Genomic DNA, 5470 nt, shown 5'->3' on the forward strand with positions numbered 1-5470 from the left:
GGGCATGTTGTCTGAACCAGTATAAACCCTATGTCATTGAGTGCTAGGCCACCTCCGATCATAACGTACGGCAAAACTACAAATATTTACTAGTTGGTCACATTGTGCACCGACACAGATCTTGATACATTTTGCTACTACCCAGATGGATAGACAACTTGGACGAATGTGCTTCATCTAAAATTTAATTTCTAAGCTCACAGTCTTTCAGTACCACAAGTCGGTCCTCAAACCATAGCACACCTCTTTCATCTAATCTAAAATGCTTGGTTTCTTGCTCTTGCATCTTTCTCTTGATGTGAAATATACCTACATTTGTCTTCTATAGTTCTATGATTTTGCTCCCAAGTGAACAACTGATAGTGATATTGTCTAGCACAACAGGATGTAACAAATTAAATCCATCCTCCAACAATGCTTCCACAGTGTTGCAATGAATTTCTGACTAAGTGCATCTGCTACAACATTGGCTTTCCCTAGATGGTAGTGCACTTCCAAATTGTAGTCCTTGATCAGCTCTAACCATCTTCGCTGTCACATGTTCAGTTCAGGTTGAGTGAAGATATATTTGAGACTTTTGTGGTCAGTGTATATGTGACATACATTGCCCAACAAATAATGTCTCCATATCTTTAATGCATGAACAACTACTACAAGCTCTAAGTCATGCATAGGGTAGTTGACTTCATGTTTTCAAAACTACCGAGAAGCATATGCAATAACTCTTCCTTCTTGCATGAGCACACACCCCAAACCTATACCCGATGCATCACAGAACACATCGAAAGGCTTTTCAATGTCAGGTTGTGCTAAAATTGGAGCTGTAGTTAATAGGGTCCTTAGGGTGTGAAAAGCTGCTTCACATTCTGGTGTCCAACTGAACTTTTCATCTTTCTAAAGGAGTCTAGTCATGGGCTTAGCTATCTTGGAGAAATCTGGAATAAAACGACGATAGTAACATGCTAACCCTAGAAAACTCCAAACTTCATGAACCGAAGTTGGGGCCTTCCAATCCATGACCTCTCATACTTTAGATGGGTCTACAGAAATTCCATCTCTTGATAAGATGTGACCCAAGAAAGGTACTTTGCTCAACCAAAATTCATATTAGCTAAACTTGGCATATAACTTATGTTCCCTCAATCTGGACAGAACAATTCTCATATGCTCTGCATGATCTACCTCATTCTCTGAATAAATCAAGATATCATCAATAAACACAACCATGAACTTGTCGAGCTTGGGTATGAATACCGAATTCATCAAGTACATGAAGTAGGTAGGAGCATTCGTCAGTCCAAAAGACATGACCAAATACTTATACAAGCCGTACCTAGTGGAGAAAGCTGTTTTAGGTATATCCTCTGGCCTGATCTTTATCTGATGATAGCCTGACCTTAAGTCAATCTTGGAGAACACCTTTGATTTTGCCAACTGATCAAACAAGATATTGATATGAGGCAAAGGATACTTGTTTTTAATGGTCATAGCATTAAGTGGCTTATAGTCCACACACATTCTCAAGGATTTGTCCTTCTTCTTCATAAACAAAGCTGGACATCCCCATGGAGATGAACTAGGTTGAATGAGTCCTTTGTCCAATAGTTTTTGTAACTGAATTTTAAGTCTAGCTAGCTCATTTGATGGCATCCTATAGGGTCTCCTTAAGATAGGTGCCATACCTGGCACTAACTCAATCTTAAATTCTACATCCCTATCAAGTGGTAAACTTGGTAACTCATCTAGGAATACATCAAAAAACTCACAAACCACTAGGTATCACACAGGGTAGTGACTTGGATAGCACAAGACAAGTTTTGGAGTTCAAAATTATGGGAAAGTGGTACTAGGAAAGCATTACCTCCCTTTGATTCTCTCAACATAATTGTCCGAGTGCTAGTGTCAATGAGAACACCATGATCGCTCATCCAATTCATGCCTAAGATCACATCTATAGATAATCCGAGCAATACTATCAGAGCCATCGTGTACTCCCTCTCTTGTATAGAGATAAGCACATTTCTGACTATCTTATTTGTAGAGATAGTAGCCCCAGCTAAACTTATACTATAACCACCCTTGCTTACCTCAATTACTTTCTGATCATGTCTAGATGCAAATGCTTGGCTCATAAATGAATGAGAAGCTCCCAAATCAAATAAAACAATGGCAGGATGTTTGTTAACAAGAAACATACCAGCAGTGACAACCTCTCCCGCGGGAACCTCTTCAAAAAAGTGTAGTGCACATATCCAGGACGTGCCTTAGGATTTGTCTGCCTCTGATTTCCCTAGTTTTGATTGTCGTTCTTCTTAGGATGGGGGCACTCTTTGGACCAATGGCCCAACTGATTATAGTTGAAGCATGGTTGATTGATCTTGGGTCCTATGGAGCTTCCTTGCCCTCCATTTCCCTTGGGTAAGGTAATGGTGAACGCCTTACAAAACACTTTCTGAGGTCGGTTGGTCTGAGCTTTTGGTGGAGGAGGCCTGAACTTGGGCACTGGTGGTCAAAACTGTGGCCTAGCTGCCACTGGAGCTCTGAACTGAGAAGACCCTGAGGCGCTTGCCTCAGCTGCCCTCTTGTGGCCCTTTGCTACCGCATGTAGATTGTTGTGGTTCTCCTAAGTCAATGCATCACTGATGAACTCATTGTAGGTGGTGCACCTCGAGTTGGTCATAGTCTTCATTAACTTAGTGCCATGACCTCTCTTGAAGCTTTCTATCTTCTTTTCTTCTGTATCTACAAAACCTAGGGCATAATGGGATAGATTGTTGAAAGCATGCATATACTCAGTAAGGGTCTTAGTCCCTTGTGTGAGCCTCATGAACTCCGCTACCTTCATGCGCATCAGCCCTGGGGGAATGTGATGTCCCCTAAAGGCTAACTTGAATTGCTCTCATGTGACCTATGCATTAGTAGGTAAAGAGGACAGGAAATGGGTCCACCATATCCCAGCCGGTCCCTACAGCTGATGGGATGCATATTCTGCCTTCTGATGTTCTGTGACCCTTAGTAGATGGAACTTCTGCTCAATAGTGTTGAGCCATTCATCTACCTAGAGTGGTTCTTCAGCCACCTTGAAAATAGGAGGCTTTGTGTCTAGGAAATCCTTGAAAGTGCTGTACTGATTTAGCTTTGGCCCCTATTGGTGCTGGCAGGCGTGAGCCATGTTCTATGTAATGAGGCGTAGGGTTTCCTCCATAGTTCTCTGACTTCCTAGAAATTGTGCAAAGAACTCATGAGCAGACAATGGTGGCGGTGGTGGTAAGTCACCGTCATTGCCCTCTTGGCTACTGCCTGCTCCAGCACGAGTGCGAGTCATCTACAAAGTTGCAACAATAAGTGATTATTGGATGATGTCAAGAGATTATAGATGAATTGTATAATCATGCCAAACTGAAATTACTAGAGAGAATCTTACATTTATACAATAAAACAGAGGCATAATAATTCATTCTCGCAACATGACATCACCAATTTGACCACTTATCGGGCTCGCAGCACGTTAACATTCAAGTCATAATCACCAACAAAACAAACTGGAATTGCATTAAAGTTCAACCCAACGTGAAATAACATGCAAAGTGCTAATATTACATGGAAGTCCAAACGCCATTACCAAACTTCAACTATAAGTCCATTACATAAATAACAGGGATACATCTAGCACTTTTAACTAGTTACTAGGCGATTCTAATCTTCATTATGATCACTATCGAGGTCGAAGATAGGATCATCCTCATTCTCTGGCTGCACTTCTTCCTCGTCCCAGCCATCATCTTCAACTAACATCTCTGGATCTTCTTCTTCCTCATCAAGGATTAGGTGTCGTTAGTTGTTCAGATAATGCACCTCATGCTGAAGATCCATCACTACATGCTGGGTCTGTGCAAGCTGCTAGCACAAGTCCCTCTCAACATGGTCCTACTGGATGCTCAGGGCATGGGTCCTGTCTCTTTCTACTTCTGCTAAAGCTGCATGGTTGTTTGCTAGGATCCTATGAATGCCTTGGCACGGGTGGCTTCCAGCTGCTCTCGTAGTCCTACTAACATTGCTTGATCATCTGCTCTTGCCTCTTGGGTGGTAGCTCTCTATTGATCAACTTGCTCCATTTGGGTGTGGAGATTTCCCAAAGCTACATATGCTTGATCAGTTTCTTATCGAGCCTTACTTGCTACCTTTTTGTGCTTGCGCACATGGTTCTTGAGCTTACGCTGTGTGGCTTTAGCTCTCATGTGCTTATCCATGCAAGTGGTATAGGACTCCTGCCAGAAATCCCTGGTGTCCTCATGAGTGTAGAACATCTTCATTACTACAAACATGGCACTCATGGCAGGACTAGAACTATCTGCCCGCTCATCCCGATCTCGAATCAACGCATTGTGGTTGCGCTGTGCCCACACGGTTGTGGATGGATCCACCTGAGGAAAAATACCAGCGGCACTGCCGATAAGTTCATCCCCATGCTGCTGATAGATCTGACTTAGTACCTTGAAGGCTACTACTTGGGCAGCTTCCCAAGGAGTTCTTCCTTCAGATTCTGCCTTTCATTCCTACCAGAAGGGTGCTTGGGTATGAGCCTATATGGTCAGCCTTACTTCATACCATGGCTATTCCTCTAGGTATACTTCATTCAGTAATAAAGGGGCAATTCATAGTACCCTGCATAGTGCAAGACTCTCCAAAGCAGAGCAGGAGTTCCAAACATTAACAGGAAACTCTCACTTCCAACTGCTGTTGCCATCTGTACCAACAACATGTGCAACTTTTGTGAGACAAAGTCATAAGGGATAAGACTTACATAACCGAGTAAGAAATCTATAAGGGGAGGAACAATGCAAGTATTAAATAATTATTTATCATGATGCATGCACATTCCGTATATCCTTACAAACTTAGGAAAAATTTATTTCTAATGACATACACGGTGGCATACATACGTTCTCTCATATATTGTGTAGCTAATCGGGCTACACGTTTCACTATTAGTGTACCTACACAAGAGTTTCATTTCAGCCTAACCCCACAATTATATATGTAGAATGTAAATGTGGGCTCTAGGTTGTAACTAAATACTTCCATATATGTATACCCATACATATACTTCCATATCAAAGCTACCCGATGACAATTTTATTACCCACAATTAAATCCGCACCATATACACATGCAAGCATGCATACACAGCCGTACCAAAGCTAGCTCTCCCCGACCGCACGCTCACATCTTGCGGTCATGCCACTCATCAACTTACCTTCTTACCTTGGCATAGAGGAATTTGATCCATACATTACCACTCAAGTGAATGGCATCCATACAATAGCACGCCGTATGGACGACAAAAGCAAAACCCCCCATGTTAGTACTTAAATAGCCACCTAAGAGTCCTTAACTTGGCATAAAGAAAGTGATCACTGGCACACTTTAGATTTCCACTCTAGGTTTCAAATACCTATTTATATAGCTA

This window comes from Miscanthus floridulus, chromosome 12 (assembly GCF_019320115.1).
Source record: "Miscanthus floridulus cultivar M001 chromosome 12, ASM1932011v1, whole genome shotgun sequence".
Lineage (NCBI taxonomy): Eukaryota > Viridiplantae > Streptophyta > Magnoliopsida > Poales > Poaceae > Miscanthus > Miscanthus floridulus.